This window comes from Arvicanthis niloticus, chromosome 11 (assembly GCF_011762505.2).
Source record: "Arvicanthis niloticus isolate mArvNil1 chromosome 11, mArvNil1.pat.X, whole genome shotgun sequence".
Lineage (NCBI taxonomy): Eukaryota > Metazoa > Chordata > Mammalia > Rodentia > Muridae > Arvicanthis > Arvicanthis niloticus.
This window is the reverse complement of record NC_047668.1, coordinates 17124618-17143883: the sequence shown is the minus strand read 5'-3', so window position 1 is coordinate 17143883 and position 19266 is coordinate 17124618. Positions and strand designations below refer to the sequence as shown.

The 19266-nt window shown below is 43.4% G+C and overlaps 1 long non-coding RNA gene across 1 annotated transcript in view; it reads right to left on the bottom strand.

Annotated features, from left to right (window-relative positions):
- LOC143443854 (uncharacterized) overlaps positions 1-19266 on the bottom strand; it is a 161586-nt gene that overhangs the window by 53138 nt on the left and 89182 nt on the right. The window lies entirely within an intron of this gene.

The following is a 19266-nucleotide window of genomic DNA, read 5'->3' as shown; positions in this document are numbered from 1 at the left end:
ATGCAGACAAAATACCCATACATATCAATAAATTAATTAATAAAAAAAATGAAAAGCTAATTGAACTAAGGAAACTTTTGTTACCTGCTTTCAAGACAGCACTGACATGAGCCTAAGAGAAGAAATACAGACAGAAGTCCAGATGCAGAGTGTCCCTGTGACATCATCAGTATTCATGGTGAGACAATGGTGCTTTCTATAATGGTGCTAGAAAAATCTACCCAAAGAAACCATTAGAGTACCAATGGAAACATTTTAATCTTCACCTATGTATAAATAAATGAACTCAGGGTGGATCATGGTCCTAAAGGCAAGAATCAAAGCTATTGTATCTGCAGAAGAAAGGTTTTGTAATTTCAGGCTATGCAGATTTCCTAAATAGGACATGGAAATTATCAACTATTGAGCTGGAGAGATGGTTGAAAAGTTAACAGAACTGGCTGCTCTTCCAGAGCATCTGAATTCGATTCCTAGCACCCACATGGCAGCTCACAACTGGAACTCTAGTTCCAGGGGATCTGACACTATCACACAGACATAAATGCGGTCAAAATAGCAATGGACATGAAATAAAAATTAATATTAAATGTTAAAATATGAACTATCAAAAGTTCACAAATTATATCTCTTTGAAATGTTGGTTCTTTGGTGATTGTCTTATGTTACTTTATGTTGTTGTGATAAATACCATAACCAAAATCAACTCAGGGAGCAAATGGCTTACTTCAGCTTACAGTTTATAGTCCATCATGAAGGGAGGCCGGGACAGAAACTCTGTGGCAGAACTGAAAGCTGAGGCCCTGGAGGAAAACTGCTCATTGGCCTTCTCAGTCTGCTTCCCCACCCCCATCCCAACACCCATGTACCTGCCCAGGGGTAGTATCACCCATAGTGAGCTGGGCCCTCCCTCGTTATCATTAATCAAGAAAGTGCTCTACAGACTTGCCTACAGGCAATCTTATGCCTACCCTTAATGAGATAGAGTTATATAAATAAAGATATAGTTAAACTAAAGAATGCTAGGCTGTCTTGGAGACACATCTAGGGAGAAGGTGATGCTAAGAGACCAGTTGCCACTGCTAGAAAAGTCTCTCTAGACCCCCCACCACCACCCTTAACCCCCACCACACACTAGATATCAGCTCTGGTTCCTGTCATATCTAGACAAGGAGGACTCCTTCTGACATGAAGTTCACTTGGGATCCCTGCTTTGTAGCATCTCTTTGCAAACTCAGGGATGGAGATGTGACTGGCAGAACCTCCATTGTGTAATAGTACTTAACTGCAGATGACACGCTGAAAGAAAGCATCCCACCCACACTGCCTGCCTCCACAGTGGGCTAGTGCTGCTTGTACAGTGGGGTACTCCTTGACACGAGAAGCAAATTCCCAGCTTTCTCAAGCACAAATCTTCCCATTCACTTCGCTCATCATTAAACATTAGTAATCTTAGGTGAATGGCCAGTGTCATAAAACCTGAACTCTCCCTGTGACTCAGGGCCTGGGTCTTATCTATCTTCCTGACCTCAATGTGACCCCTTCATCCTATATCTGGGTGACTCAGGGCCTGTCTCCATGGCTCTGGCAGTTGAAGCAGGTTGAAATGCTGGCCCTGTCAAAGCCCCACCTTGGGCGACATGAATCAGATGTTCACTGAGCTCTGTTCTACCACACTGTTCAATGTGTATCATGGGAGTGAATGCCTCATAGCTAAGAACCTTTCTCTACAGTTAAAGAAACAGCTTCCCATACTCACTATAAAAATAAATAAAGGCAAAAACTACTCACAGTGTTTGAATGAGAATGTCTCAAGTGGGCTTAGGTATCTGTACCCTGGGTCCCAATTGGTGTTGGTGTTTGGGAAATCCATCCTTGCAGAAGGAAGTGCCTTCCCAAGAGCAGGCTTCTAGGGTCAAAAGCCTTTGCCCAGTTCTACTTCGGTCTCTCTGCTTTCTCCTACTGGGCCCACTCCGGCTGCTATGTGTCTGGAATGTGCTGCAAGTGCTTCTCTCTGCTAACTAGCAAAGTCAACAAAATTACCACAAAATAAACAGAACCTAGCAAACAAACACAGAAGGTCTGAAACTCAGCGGCTCCATCCCCACTAACTGACCCAAGCCACCACCTAAGACATAAAGAAGGGGATGTTCCAAGGAAGAGAATCCCAAGGAAACATATTTATGGATCACAGGATCGCTCAAACAGAAATCCTGGTAGAGCAGGCAGACCCCACTGTCTCCCACATTTACACAGCGGGGCTGTGTCACTGGTCTCTATAGGAATCACTCGCCTCTGAAGAGATCCCTGCTGATGCTTACTCTGCCTCCTCGCTTAAGATGGCTGCAGGCCTTTGTTCTTTCACCTTTGCTTTTTTTTTTCTATAGATTTACCTTCTGAACACATACAATTTTTAATTTTTTGTTTTTGTTTTGAGGCAAGGTTTCACATAGCCAGTCTAGCCTCGAACTTGCTGAGGTTACCCTTGAACTGCTCATCCCCTGCCTCCACCTCCCAGTGCTGGAATCACTAGGAATGTTCCATTACGCAGTTTATGAAATGCTGGGAGTTGATCCCAGCTTTGGGCATGCTTAGCAAGCAGTCTACCACGTAAGCCGCATCCCACAAGCCAGCCGAGGCCTTTGATTTCTTATTTGTGGGCTTCACTTTCAGCTCCATTTTTATGATTTCTTAAAAGCCTGTGGTTTCTTAGAAGCCTTTGCCTCCCCAAAACACTCTATACCTTACCTTTTTTAGGCGGTTCTATAAGACTAATTTCAACTGAGTGGTTGTGTGCAAGTGGCCACTCATGGCCAAGTGGCAATACCACAGTAGCAAGCAATGGAAACTCAGAGAAAGGGAGAGATTCATCCAGAGCTCAACAAATCTGGCTCAGCATGCAGAAGCCCCGGCAAGAGCCACCGTGGCCCTTAGCCCCTTCTCCTATCCCGTGACATCAGGATCTGTGCTAGATCACCCTGCCTGTTCTCTTGGAGGGCCCTGACAACAGCTCAGGGACAACAGAAATCTGTAATTTACCCAGTTCCCAACAATGGTCCCTAAGAACCTTTGGAGAAGAACATTTAAAAAAAAAATCATAAGAGAAAAAGGCTGAAGTCATTAGCAAAGAAAATCCCAAGAGGAACTCTCGCTTACCCCTGCAGCGCATACCCAGCTTGTACCCAGAGAGAAAAAAGGTTTTATGACCTTACAAAAAAGTTACATAAACAACACTATCCCCTTTGTTGGTTCCCCCTCCTCCCCAACCTCACTTTTTTTTTTTTTTTTTTTTTTTTTTGGATTGTTTTGAAATAGATAATTTTACTGATCCAGCAGCCAAGAACGGTTACTCTGTCTTGAGGATCTGTCGGATGCCCCTTGGCAGCACTGTTTGTTTGCCTAAGATTATTCATGTCTGCTGGGGACATAAAAATGAACCCAGGGTAGGAGATCACTGCACCTGAGTGCATTTGTTGAAGCTGACGCACAGACGGTTCTCAAGAGCCTCAGCCTCCTCAGTTGTTTGAAGCTCCCCCTTGATGAAGATACAGAAATGGGTGTCTTTACATTCGGGCCAATCAAGTAAATGGTAACACAGAAAGGAGATGCCAAACCTGCCAGTGTCCAGAGTCAGGAAGGCAAAAGGAGGAGAGAGAGGTAGAGTGCCAGGCAAAACTCTGCAAGAGCGTTCAGTGCTCAGGAGCTGCTGTGCCAGGAAAAGGACGTGCCATGCCGCAAGGGAGGAAGAACGCTACAAGAGGAAAGTTGTCTCAGACATGCACATACCTCGGGAAACTGATTAGTTCCACGGCTACCATTCCCTCCTCGATCTTCTGTCTCAAAGGAGGGATTTCCAGATGTTCTGGCTAACCGGGAGGAAATGGTTATAGGATCCGTGCTGTTCTGAAATGAGGCTACATTATGCAAATCATAGAATACAACCTGGTGAGAAGGGAAGTTGAACAGCACATGGAGCTGCTTCTGCTTTGATGTAAATCTGCTTGAAATACAAGTATAGAAACATCTACAGATGTGCCCTCCTCAGGCCAAACACACAAAACAAGGACCTTAAGAGAGACAATCAAAACTAAACTTCCTTCAAATAGGAACACATCCCCACAGAAGGTCTTTGTACGATAGATCTCTGAAAAAGAAAGTCTACCAAATCATAAGGCTGAGGAGAGAGGGGGTTTGCCTCTCTTTAATTATGGACACTCGGAACAATAACTTTTAAATGTCTTTTCCCTAGCAAAAAGATAAAAAGGAAATCTTTGAGAAATTATATGTAGCGTGTAATGCCAGGTGTTTTTAGCTCCACGCTATCAATGTTCAATTCCTTGATGCAATACTTGAGCCCTCCCCTTTTGTAAGAAGTGTCTCTAGAGTAGATACTTGGTCACTGTCCTGTCCCAATAACAAGCACAGAACCGGACTCACAGTGGGGCTGGGCAAGTACAAGTGTAATTATCCTCAATATGAGCAAAGCCCACGATGTCACAACAGCTATTTACACTGTGCCCTTCCTGCAAACTGCCTGCAGAGTTACTTTCTGAGCAGAGGGGACTGTTTTGAAATTGGCACATCAGGTTTGAAGAATGAGCAGAGGGTCCATACTTGTTAATTTACAAGAACACATCGATTTTTATTAGTTTTGAGCTGAGAAGCATCCTGGGAACACAAGAGGAGGCAGAAATGAGGCCATGTTGATTCATGAGACCCTGCCAGCCAGCAGCTCCCGTACCACAGCAGACAGCATTCCTCACTGTTTGTACTGGAAAGCCATGAGAGCCCAGGGAGTATGTCTTATCAGTTTCCAGGTGGAGGCAGTGGGCCCAGCCACTTCAAACGGGGAAGCAGGCCAGGGGGAGGCACAACAGAGTCATGAAACCCACTGTCCCCTGCTGGGCCCAAGGCTGTGTGGACACAATACCTGACTGTTGTCCTTGAACCTGTGTTGCTGCTGCCCCCTCTGATACTTGCAAAGAGCCTCAGTAGGCTTAAGGAAGAGTCTTTTTCATCCTGATGGAGGAAGTGACCAAAAACAAAAGACCCTTGCTGCCTCCTCTTGCTCAGTGAAACCTGTTAACTCCTTATGATTGCATTGATGAAACAGAGGAAGGAGAGACAGAGGAAGAAACAGGAAAATCAAAGCCCCCAGTCCTGCAGTCTGAAGCAGCTGTGTTTCCCATGGGAATATCTATCTGAATGTGCCCTAAGTGTGCTGCTTCTTATCCAGCTACTCATCTCCCTGCTTCTTATCCAGTGTGCAAGATGTTTTCCTCCCCTGTCCCTTCAGTGTGCCTCATTGGACCAAGTAAGAACCAGGACAAATTTGTGAAAAGTTGGAGGGTGATATTTTTTTTGCTCCTTTTCTTTCTCCCTGCATGGCAGCTAATGGGCCGGTTCTCCCCACACCGTACTCCTGAATGCCATGGTTTGTCTGAGGTCTTTAAAGTATCTCTGCCTTCTGGGGAAAACAGTTTCTATATCCTCCCGCAACCCCAGAAGCTTCAAAACCCACATCAATCTGAAACAAAGTGTATGTATCCTTCAGGTAAGCCAACTGGATTGAATTCAGCAGAAGTTCCCACACGGTCCAGTGTTCTGAGCTGGTGGTTCCCAGGCATGAATCACTATGAATTCCCCTCTCTGGACTTTCTCACAGCTACTTTGCTATTCTCTACAGGAGGGAGATGCAGCATCCCCCTGTCTGTCTCCATGAAGTGCTTGTCAAGGACTGGAAGTCATGTTCCTTTCCTCTTAGGAATTCCAGGGGAAATGGTTTCTGGATTCATGTCTCAGAGTTGATAAGCGCTGTGACTTCAGACCACAAAATAGCTTGGGTGACAGGACCCTTGACAGATAACAGAAAGACAGAAATGGCTAGGAAGAACAACAAGCCTTTTTTTAAAAAAAATTCAACACAATCTGATACTGATTAAATCACTAGCTTAACGTGTCACACCGGTTCACAATCTACATATTTGAGATATGCCCATTGCCATACATTGTATTAGAGGCCATGATAGAGTTTCTATGATGTGTTTGCTAGCAGTGTCTGATTTCACCTGTTCAAGAACACTGTGTTGAAAATGACCTTAATAAGTCCAGTGGCATCTCCAAAAGAGCTATCAGTTTGACTGAACATTTCCACACACCAGGGACACAGTTTTATCCTTAGACTATTAAGACTGTCCAGGTACTCAGTAGTTGTTTCTGTTGGGTTGACGGTACATGGAGTAGAAGATAAACAACCAGTCCAGGCCCATTTGGCACAACAGTCTGATAACAAGGACTGACAACCAAGGCCGGCTACGGCCACCCAGCTCATGTCAGGACTTGGTCAGCAATGCTTTTTGGTAACACAGAGCTAAACAGCACCACTGAACTCTGCCACACAGGCAGTATACTGTCCAAAACACATGGGTCATCCAAGAAATATGAAGCCAAATGAAGAAGGCCAGAATTCCCTTTGAAAGGCCAGCAGACAGCATGGCGCCAGCCGGGCATGGGGCCTCAAACCAACATCGGTTTCGATAAATCAGTAGCATCTAACTTCCCACCCTGCAGGGCAGAACTTGGACCTACCACAGATGCTGCCTCTGACCTCTCTCTCACTTCTTCTAGTGCTACCTTTCAGCACTCCCGAAATTTTAAATTCAGACACAGACTTAATGCCACTTAAGGCCTAAGATGCTATTGGTCTACCCAAACCAGAGTGCTTTCTTAATATAAGGCCAGAGACTGGATGCATAGCCATCTACCATACAAATCACAACAGCAGAGATCTCTGGGCATTATTGGCATGGAGAGAACCTGAAAGAATCTTCTGAGAGGTAGTTACAACTGGGAAACATGCACACCCTGTTGCCAGCCATCCCAGCATCCATTTGGGTTTGTTTTCTTTGAAAGGGACTACAAGGTTTGGGTTAGCATTCATGGTATATTTTTAAGTAGTGGATAAATCTTAAATACCATTGTTCTGTCTAAATACTTGCCCCACCCTTGTCCTCGGCTCCTCGTTCAGACAGCTGAGAAGAAATGAAGACATCAGACTAAACCAGTGATGACACTATGCATCCTGGGTAAAGGGCAGAAGAACACGACTATGGCATTTGGTTCTTTTCCTTTAGGTAACGGGACTGTAGTTTCACACTGACTATAACATAATAAGGGTTTCTATTCAAGTTTCCCCAAGGCTTCACTGCCAGATAAGAACAAAGGAAAATGGTTGAAAACTAAGCTGTCTGGGCTACTTTACTGACAAGGAAGAAAGCCACCAACAAAGCTACAACCCATGACATCTCATTGTATACAAGTTATAAGTTGGGAAATTAAAAGCTTCCAGTACAGTGTCTCTGGGAGAAAAAAACCACAGTAAGGAAGGCCTCAGTACCTTGGTATAATCAGGGGGGTCTACTAAGAAATCACAGGCCCTGACCAAAAATAACAAAGGTTTTATTTAGAAAACATGTCGACAGAGTGAAATCATGAATTTATAGAGAAGCCTATGTATATTATGTGTTATTAAGAAAACCAAAAAGAAAAACAAAAAAACAAAACAAACAAAATACTAGGAATGTTAACATATGATGAAAAGACCAAAGACCACGGTGAACTTCAAGATCATTGACATTCGTGTGGTTCAGCTACCCCATCTATACAGTGGGAAGACAGAGTCACAGCGATACATCAAGGCAAGCCAAAGCCCACCCAGTGCTGCAGCTGCCATAGAGTAACCTGTGTGGCACGCCCCACAGCATCTCCACTGACCTTTCCACTCTACTGGCTTAGCCATCCTACCCAAACTACATCTGGTTTGTGGAAGACTTGACAATGGTCCAGAGGAGCAACAAAAGTTTCTGGGGGAAAAAAAAATGGGAGAAGGGCTACAAAGAGAGATGAAAACCAAATGGAACGGAGAAAACAATTCTGCAGAAGATGTGGTAGTTAGGTGACGGCTTCTATGATACCCTGGAGTGCATGCCTCTCTGCACATGCAAAGAAGTTTTTTAAAACATCACAAGTGTTTGGAAACATAAAGTTCAATGCGTTAAATACATTTACCACATCGCTGACTGACACTGCTATCATGGACACCAAACTCTCTTCATCTTGGAAAACTGAAGCCATCATTCTGATTCCTCCTAGCTGCTGGCAGCCACCATCCCACTTTCCGTCTCCTCACATTTGACAGCTCTGGATACCACATAAAGTGGAATCACACGGAATTTCTGCTCTGGCAACTGGCTTAGTTTCCTTACCATAATGTCCCCAAGTAAGGGTATTATTTTTGAGAAGGCATTTAACACGCATCAGCTGAGGATGCGGACCAGCTGCTTCCCATCCTCCATAAGAACAAAGAAAACGAGTTTAAGTTGTGGGGTTGGGAAAGTTGTCAAGCGAAACACAAACTCCTTTAAAGAAAAGACTATGCCTTTTCTCAACACTTACAAACCAGCTATAACCACAGTGCGCTCGCATACACGGAACTGACCTGCCCCTGTTACAGGATCATTTAAAATTATGAAATTGTACAAGCCCTCATTGAGCCATTGCTTGTAATAATGTGGATTGTGCTCAAGAACATACCACCCTCGTCTCTGAAAAACATAAGATTGTCTCAGAAACAATTATCTTTCTTCAAGTTCTGACAGTGCTTGTCATTTTTACCACAGTCCAAGGATCACAAACAATGTTCAGATTAAAAGCCAACTCTCATAAACTGTGAGAGGCTGTCTACAGGCCTGGAATGAATCCTGAGTTCAAGAATGAACACAGAGAGGGCGCCGCAATTATTACTGATCATGGGTCCAGAAGAGTCAGTCGGGGTGACCGTGTGACAAAACCCCTTTCCAGACTCTCAGTCTTTGTTACTTATTGGAAATTGTCAAGTGGGATCTACATCCATTTCATGTTTCTCTCCAGATAATCGAGTGTCACAGTAACTGTTGGTACTCCATTCACCTAGCATCTCAGCCTCTGCAGGGATGGAGCAGATAGTCATGTGACAAGACATAGTAACCATGGCGATTACTCCTTCTCATATACGCCCACTTACCTGCTTTCTGGGTCCCAGCCACTGATTCCTCCTTTCTGTTTGCTCCGTTGGTACTCTTCCCCTGCCTTTCATGTCTTCCACTGTTCTCTTAGGGGACTCTCTGCCTTGGGGCCCGGAGTGCCCCAAGCTACTTTCCCTCATCCCTTAAAGCACAAATGAAGTGCAGCCTAGAGATGTTGCCCACATGTCCTCTTCCTCCACTCTCTGCAGTCTAGGCCTTCACACGGACACCTGAAACCAGTTTTGACCACTAATTACCCATTTTAGTGGTTATGTTCCTTATAGCCCTTAAGGACTTCCCCCGTGCTGGTTGATCACGTGACCTACCCACATCATAGACTTCTTTCAATTTAACTGGCCACGCACATTTCTACTTTTTTTTTTTTCTCTTTTCCCCTCTTTGTCTGCACTTTCAAAGCATAGCCTAAATGGCTTTGTCCCAAGGGTCAGGACCGCGCAAACTCTTGCTGAATATTTTCGCATCTTCTCACCCAAGTGTCTCTGGCTCAATCCAGCTATAGAACCCCGCAGACCAGAACCTCAGCTTGCCCCAACTCAAGCTCATTCCCATTGCCCCTTCTCCTCACAAGGTCTCTCTTCCACGTTCCTTTCCTCCCTTTCCTGTTCTCTTACTGTCTACAGCCAATCACTGCTATCCTGGGTAACCTTCCTTCCTTAATCTGTTTTGTTATTTTATCTTTTCTCTGTTCTCCCGCTAGTGTCCTGTCTTGGTGTTTCATCATTTCTCATCATAACAACTGCCACCAACCTATAATTGATGTTCCCGGTGCCTCCTGTAGGACAGTCCTCTAGCCTACCAATATGCTCACCTTACTTCCTTGCTTGGGTTTCTTTAATGGTTCCCTATAGTCTACGCGATGGAATCTAAGCATCCTAAGAGATGAATCTATGTATCCTAAGGGCTCGCAAGGCTTTGGCCTGGGCCTGTGAGAGCAACCTCTTCTACCTTTGTTCCTTTCTGCTTAAGTTTCCAACAGTAATGAACTCCTCAGATCCTCAGGACAGATCAGTCTCTCAACTGCATCCATGTCAATACCTCATGGCCTCCCCAGTGCCAGCTCCCAGTCCCACCCCAACATGAGGCTTCTTAGTTAGCAGCCAACACCCTTCAAATCCTAACCCTAATACAAAATCCTCTTCATTGCCGACTCTCTAAGCGGGAGGTGGCATATGTACTTCCTGACTAGCTTGAGCCAAAAGGCATGTATAAGGTTTCACAGTTATGAGGAGATGGTAGGTCTCAGATGTAAGGTGGTCTTAACGCTTCCTTGGCCCATAGCTCTTCCTGGCTGTCATTCAAAGAGTGCTCCTGAGTAGTGTCTCTGTTCTACTCTAAAGTTCAGTCAGTATGCTTAGATCCTAAACACCTGTAGTCCTAGTGTCTCAGGTGGGTGAGGCAGGAAGATTGCTTGAGCCCAGGAGACTATTCTAGGTAACACGTCAAGACCTCACCTCACTAAAAATCATATATATATTTCAAATTTTAAAAATATTCTTCAAGAACATCTTTTTAGCCATCTCCCATGTTAATCTAAACCTAGAAATTAGATCTTTTGAAAATCTACCCTATTCCTAAAGTACACCAATGGTCGACAGCATTGTATGGGACACCTCACTGCCAGAAATGAGCAGCAAGTGAAAGAGTTTTCACCGATTGAAAGCAACTGGTGTAGTTAATGGAATGGCTTCAACAAATACTTGTATGATCTTTTAAAGGCAGTTAGTAAAAGAATAAGTTTTTCATAAAGACTACTCCGAGACTCTCCCCAATATACTCCAAATGTCCCAAAAATGCAGTCCTAGAAAAAAAAAAAAAAAAAAAAAAAAAAACCTCTCAGAAGAAACAAATAACCTCTGCAAAATCAATCAGCTGACCCACCCAGGGCAGCGAGAAGCCAAGTTCACTTGTAAAACATTAGTATGGGAAAATAAAAAGCATCTTTCCTTGTCTGTTTACAAGTTACTACAGAAACGGATCTTCCCAAGAAACTCTTCTGTCTCCTACACCAGAGATCTATCTGCCTGTGGGCCAAATCCAGCCCAGCACCTGGTTTGTAAATAAAGTTTTATTAGCACACAACCACACCCATCTGTTTATGCATTGTCCAAGCTGAAAGACTGTTACTCAGAAAGCTAAAGATGTTCAGCACCTAACCTACAAAAATGTTTGTCAATCACAAATTGGGAACTTTTTCTTCTTTGCCAGTGACCATGAGGAAGGGCTTTTGTAACAGATTTGATGTTTCCACAACAATGCAGGATTATCAACTGTTTAAAATCAAGCTTTAAATTCTTTGAGGTCTTTACTAAGATATTGGACTATCTTCTTGCTATTTTTTTTTCTTTTTCACAACCTTGGATAGGATATGAAGGACACAGACCAATGGAGAAGACAGATGATCCAGATAGAAAACCACAGAGCAACAAACACCTGAATTTCACAAAGATCCCCAAATACACATTGGAGAAAAGGCACCGTCTTCACCAGCCAGTGCTGTTAAAGCTGGACACTCACACGTTGGAAAGCAAAGCTATCCTCATCTCTCACTCTGACTGAATTCCAAATGTCTCAAAGGCCTTAACATAAGACCTTGAAGAGGAAGTAAGGACGCCTCTTCAAGGCCCAGGCCCAGGCAAGGGCCTTCACAGAACGACCCAATTGCTCAGGAAATAAGGCTAGCAATTGACAAATGAGACTTCATGAAATGAAAAAGCTTCTGTACAGCAAAAGAAGTAGCTAACCAAGTGAAAAGACAGCCTACAGAATGGAAGAAAATCTTTGCTAGCTATCCACATGACAAACCGTTATTGTCTAGAAAATGAAACAATTCAATACCCAGACAAAAAGAAAACACCCCAGTCAACAAGTGGGTTAATGAAGTGAACAGATAGTTTCCCAAAGATGAAATACAAATGACCAATAGCATGTTTTCAAATGCCCAGTTTCACTTGCCAGCAGGGGAATTGAAAATTAAATTGTAAGCGTCCATGATTTGCAAAGAATGATACCCCAGACTCAAATAGTATGCAATAGCAAAGAGTGTTTATTCTGCAGAGAACCTATATGCAGGGGTCTACAATACATCTGGTGGAAGACAGAGGTGTGGACTTTGACGAGTCAATTTAAAGCCTGTTAGGAAGGAATGGATGACTTTTATCAAGGGATAAAAAAGGGAAAGGGATTTCTTTCCCTCGATTTGTTGGCTCTATCTCCAGGGATATGGGTGCCTTTGTGACTGATTAAGGCTCTGGGGAATTTAGGGAACTTTTGCTGATATACTTGGCTCAGACTAGGTGGTGGGGTAGCTTCTACACCTCTTGATTGGCTGCCCACGGGATTGGCTCAGACTAGGTGGTGGGACATCTTCTGCAGCTCCTGATTGGCTGCCAGTGAAGTTGACTTAGGCTAGGTGGTGGGGCAGCTTCTTGATGGACTGCCTGTGAGGAGTGGTTTTTCCTGGAATTGACTTGTTTCCGATTTTTTCAGTTCTTGGAAACAGAAACTGAGGCCTAGTCTTCCAAACTGTCAGTCTGTAGCCTGCCATGGCGTCAACCTGGTTCTGATAGACTCTGTCCTCTAAAAAAAAATCTTACTTTGAGACTCTATTTTACCCCAATTAGAATGTCAGTCAGGAAGAAATCAAATAGCAACAAAAGCTGGCAGAGGTGTGGACAAAAGGTAACTCTTAAGACACTTGGTGGTCCAGCCACTATAGAAATCCACGTGAACTAAAAAACTGGAAGTAGATCTACCATATGACCTAGCTGGACCACTCCTGGGTATTTATACAAAGGACTCCACAACAACACCTCACTGAGATACTTAGCCGTCAGAGTTTATTGTGGCACTATTCACAATCTCTAAGTTATTGAGCCAACCCACATGTCCAAAATTAAAGAAATGGATTGACAAAATAAATGATATAAACACAATGGATTTTTTTTCATGCATAAAGAAGAATGAACCTTGGGCTGACAAGATATCTCAGCAATTAAGACACTTGCTACCAAGCCTTATGACCTGGGTTTGATCCCCAGGTCCCACATGATAGAAGGAGAAAACCTACTCCCATAAATTGTCCTGTGTCCTATACACTTGCCCTTAATTTGTGGGTGTCCATACACACACTCATCGATTAATAAATGTAATAAAAAGAATGATGTTATGCCACTTGCAGAAAGATGGATGCAAATGGAAATGATCACATTTAGTGAATTAAGCCAGTCTCAGAAAATATTGTGTGTTTCTCTCGTTTGTGGTTTCTAGGTTTTGTAATGTTCCACAATCCCATGTATACACACATAAAGTGGAAGTGAAACTGCTTAGCTCAGGATGAGAAAGGTTGAGTAGAGAGGAGACTACACCCAATGTAAAATACATACCTGTATGAAAAAAAATTAATTAAATTAAATTTTTAATTTTTAAATGTAGATGCCAAATACATATGCTTATCAAAACCCCTCAGAATGGGTATTTGGGTCCAATAACAATCCATTAAGAAAATTCAGGGCAGGTGAAATGGCTCTGCAGATAAAGGCCCTTGCCAGCAAACCCAAGTTCAATCGCTGGCACTCTCATGGTAGAAAGAGAAGACTGACACCCAGAAGTTGTCCACTGTCCTGGTTTACATAGCAAGTTCCAGGTGTGTGTGTGTGTGTAGACAGTACACACTAATTTAAAACTATATGGAAATACAAAGAACCAGGCAAACCCAAGACAAATTTGAGGAAGAAGGCCATGGTGAGTGTTTTAATCAATACTCTATTGCTGTGAAGAGACACCACGACCACAGCAACCTTTAAAAGGAAAACATTTAATTGGGGCTGACTTACAATTCAGAGGTTTAGTCCATTATAGTTATGGTAGAAAGTGTGGTGGCATGCACGCAGACATTCGGGGGTTCGATGCCCAGTGTAGGGGAATGCCAGGACAGGGAAGGCAAGAGTAGGAGGGTGGGTGGGGGAGCACCCTCATAGAGGCAGGGGGAAGAGCTATGGAATAGGGAGTTTCCAGAGGGGAGATCTGGAGAGAGGATAACATTTGAAATGTAAATAAAGAGAATATCCAATAAAAGAAAAAAAAGACTTGTGCTTTCTTCCCCCTCCTGGGAGGTCTGAAGTGTAAGAATGATGGCTACTCCCTTGACACAGAAAACTCCAGAAAACCAACCAATCAAGAGACTGAAATCTCCACGCTCACTTTAAGAACACCCGTGAAGCTGCCCAGGCCAATAGGGCTAGTCCAGGGTATGCACATTTGCAAACTCACCTGTATGCTTTACATGAGCACCAGTCTGTGATGGAGTCAGCAGAAATGCCCAGACCAAACAGTGGGGCAGCACACAGGATTGGTGACTGCCCCTCAAAAAAAGAGTGTTAAATTTTGGCTACAGTCGTGGTAAGTAATGTGATCTGTTTACGTTAAATGAACAGACTCAGGTAAGCAAACATCCAGGACACTTTCAGAAGTCAAAGTGCAATTAACTTGTTCGTTAGCTCCCCTCGGCATGAGGGGCCAATCCTCTCTGAAGAGAAACAAATTGTTCAGAGCCACAAGAAGAGGCTTCGTGGAAGAAAACTATCCCAGAGGAAACAAAAATAAATGTGGGAGCCTCTGAGGTGGCTCAGTGGATAGATACTGGCTGCTCAGCCTGACAACCTGAGTTCTATCCAGGAGAGAATGGCTTCCTGCAAACTGTCCCCTGACCTCCAAACCTGTGCAAAAGCATGATGCACACACATAGAGAGACAAAATGAAAGAAGCAATTATAAAACAAATTAAATGTTTTCATTAAAAATGTTTTATTAAAAAAGAATAAGATTGGTATAAAATAAATGCAAGTAAAAGAAAAATTAAAATGTATTACAAATAACGCTGTATTCATTGGTTAGAAAATGTAGGCTTAACAATTTTCTAGAAATAACAAAAAAGGGACTGGGGAAGAATAGTAGAAGGAACTGGTCTTTTCCCAGTAGGTAAAGTACTTGGCACATAAGCACACAGACCTGAGTTTAGATGACTGTACCCGTGTAAAAGCACCCACCTATGACTGTAGTGCTGGAGACGTGGAGGCAGGCGAGATCCCAGGGGTTTGCTGGTCTGCCAGGCTAGCTGAAACAGCAAGGTCCAAGTTCAGTGAGCGAGTTAGGAATCCAAGATTGGTTTGTTTTAGAAACCCTATTGATGGGCTGGTGAGATGGCTCAGTGGTTAAGAGCACTGACTGCTCATCCAGAGGTCCTGAGTTCGATTCCCAGCAACCACATGGTGGCTCACAACCATCTGTAATGAGATCTAATGCCCTCTTCTGTTGGGAGCAAACTTTTAGCAGAAAGCAGCTATCAGCTTTGCAGCCATCTTGAGCCATATACCTTGACATGAGACTTGTTTTTCAACAGCCTACAACAGCTGAAGCACACTCTGATATCCAACATATTTTGTTTTGCTGTTTATTGCCCCCAGCTGCAAGGCGCACGTGGTAGCCATGCCTGCAAGGCATGCAGTTCACGTGCTGTCCACGTGCTATCCACGCCATACATGCCTATAAGGTGCATGTGGTATCCACGCCTGTAAGGCTTATGTCATATCAACACCTGCAAGGCACGTGGTATCCACGCACCTACAAGGCACGTGGCAAAAGCGTATAAATACCCCAGATTTCCCTTCAATAAACGAGACTTGAGACTTGATCAGAACCTCTGTCTTGTCTCCATTCTTCGCGTCTCTTCCCCTTTATTCCCCCACCTCTCTCTTCTCTCTCTCTTCTCTCTCTTTCTTCTCTCTCTCTCTCTCTCTCTCTCTCTCTCTCTCTCTCTCTCTTAACCCTGACCTGAAGACCGGAGCGGCAGCTTGGGCCAGGAAACAGTGGCCGCCAAGCGTGGAGTGGAGAGGGCCACAACACTCTTCTGGTGTGTCTGAAGACAGCTACAGTGTACACATATACATAAACATAAATAAAAATCTAGAAACCCTATTGATATAATTCATTAGAGGACTAGAGACCAGAATGTCAAGAGAGATAGAAGTTATGTTGATACCAACAGGGATAGTCCAGAATAAATTAACCAAAGACATGCAAGACTCTATGGAGAAGCAAAGAAAGCCCATATAGCAGAGAAATACTCAAGTTTTTATATTAGAATTATGAAGCCAGTGAAATGACCAGTGGGTAAAGGTGTCATACCTGACAGCCTGGGCTTGATCTCAAGGAGTAAAAGAAAAACTGACACCTGCAAGTTGTTCTCTTACCTCCAAATGTTCTCCATAGCACACACCTGCACACGCGCACGCGTGCACACACACACACACACACACACACACACACACACACACACACACACTAAACGTAAAAATTATTAGCAAAAGAACCTCAATATTGTTAAGCAGCAATTCAATATGACACCAATAAAGCACAAGTCTCCTCATGTAGGTTTCTGCTTCATTTTGATTGTTTTAGTGTCACCAAAGGAATTCAGCACCAAGGGAATATGAAAGTACCGAGAGCCCAGAATCCCAACAGGTTCTGACGATAGGTGAGCCTGCTACGGCAGGTGTCATGGTGATAGCACAATGTGACATTAGTCTCAGAACATGAGGTTGCTAATCTCTGTCCACTGGCCTGAATTTAGAATCACCTAAGAAACAAATGTCTGAGATGTTTGTGAGGGCACCGGGAGAGAGAAGATCTATCCTGAATGTGCAGTTCATGGGGGTGGGGGCTAAATGAGAAGGAGAAGAGGAATTGAGCAGCAGCCTTTCCTGCCCTTAGCCATGGACACAGTGGGATCAGCTGCCCCATACCAGCCGTCACCACCTCCTCCATGATAGACAAATGAAGCCCCTTTCCCAAGGTTTCTTTCATTGGCCATTTTGTCACAGAATGAGAAAAAATGACTCACACAGATAGACAAATATAACACAAGGCTCTGTGAAAGACAATGGAGATGACAGTGTCAATCAGAGATGACAGACTTTATTAGTGGTGCTGAAACAATCAAATAGCTACACTTCTTCCCACCCACTCCCTTGTCTCCTTCCCTTTCCTGACAGGGATTTCTAAATGTGCACACAACGTTTTTATTTAATATGGTGTTTGGTTCCATTCATTTTCCTGTGAATGATTTGTTCTTCTTCATTACTTAATAATACTCCCTTGTGTATCTATGTTGTATTTCCTTTCTCTGTTAATCTGTTGATGGCAGGCACCTAGGCTGCTTTTTCTGTGACGAATTTTGCTATGGCAAATAGTGCTAGAATAAACATAAGTGTGTGTATTCTGTTATAGGCTGGCTCAGATTCCTTTTATAGACAAGAGGAAATAAAAATGGCCAATAAGTAAATGGAAATTTTTCAATATCTTCAACCATCAGAGAAATGTAAATCAAAGTACATTGATTGGGGGCCAGCAAGATGGATACAAGATGACAGCACTTGTCACAGGAACCTCGCAGCCTGGACTTGGTCCCCAGACTGCCCACAGAGAGAAAGAATACACTCATGGAAGTTGTCCTCTTACCTCCACGTGCATACCACAGCATGCATCATACACATACAATAATAATAAATAAAATACATTTTAAAAGGAAAACTCCTACACTGATACTCCTCTTGCCCCAGTCAGAATGGCTGCCTCCAAGAAGACAACAGTTAAAAACCCAACAAATGCTGGCAAAGAATTGGGGTGGCTGCATGCTGTTGGTGGGAACGGAAATCAACATAAGTCAAGGAAATTAGTAAGAAGGTTTCTCAAGAGAAACTCAGGACAGACGTGATGGTGTACACATTTAATCCCTCTACTCAGGAGGCAGAGGCAGGTGGATCTCTGAGTTGAAGACCAGCCTGGTCTACAAGGTGAGTTCCAGTACTACCAGGACTACACAGAGAAACCCAATCTTGAAAAACCAAAGAAATAAAAATAATTTTTTTTTAAAAATATCACTTAAGTGGATGGCAACTCTCAAGTTCACTTGTTAGAGGTGATGTGAAGAAGTGCGATTTCTTATTTATGGCTGCAGTAAATAGATGTTAACACAAGAACTGCAGCTGGACATATGCACCACATAAGGGATAATAAGTGAACATGAAGTAACGCCGTGGAATATTAAGTTGAAATGAAAATGAAGGAACTGAATTCCAGCTGTACACAAACATGAAAAAAATCAGGAGGCAGAAAAGTCCACGATTTATGAATAATTATACAATATTTAAAGATAATATACAAAACAATGGATTTCATTTTGATGTCATCATACATGCATATAACACTCAGCTCACACTCATCCTCCAGAATATGCAAACTGAATCATAACCAGTAACTCACAGTTACACTGCTCTAAGTGAGCCAGGTAGGGCGCTACCGAGAAGAACCAGCAAAGTCCAAAATAAGTTTGGAAATGCTGAAAGACGTTTGGAACTCTCCCAAAGCAGTAAGAGCTTGACTGAGAATCAGAAGAGTGCATCCAGAGAAGCAAGCATCAGTCAAGTACTTCCGCCTTCCAGGCATCTGCTGACTTGGAAGAGGCAGCTAAGACTCACAGGCACTAAGAAAATGGCAGAAAATGCTGATGTTGAGCAGGGACCATGGGACATAGCCTGGAGGTCAAAGCCCACAGAGAGGAGGCTGGGGCAAGTCTGCAGCTGCTGGGTGAAATCCCAGAAGTTTTGAGTCAGGAATAAGATCAGATTAAAACCAGAAGGCCAGTAGACACAGTCAGATTACTATTTAATCAAATCGAATTGACTGGACCTGGCTGAATTGGTTGGCAGACGGGCAGTGCGCCCTTCCTAGGCAATAATGTCATCTAAAACCTGAAATTATCCCTACAGTTTCTATATATGATACCTAGAGCCCCATCAATCTAATCAGCGAATGGGGGGGGGACTATTAGAGCATATTAATGTACAAAATAATGGACAAAATATAGCATTTCCAAACATATATATAAAGGAAAATTCTTGACCAAAATCCTGGAGGAAAAACAAGCATCAAATAGAAACACATGTTTCTATGTATTAATACTGGGGGGTATCAATATGGGCCTCCAATCACTACAGCTGGGCTGGTGATATGGCACAGCAGGTAAAAGCACTTGTGCCAAACCTGACCTGATCACCAGACTTTGATCTCTGGAGTCCACACGGTGGAGGGAGGGAATCAACTCCAGAAAGTTTTCCTATGAGCACCACACC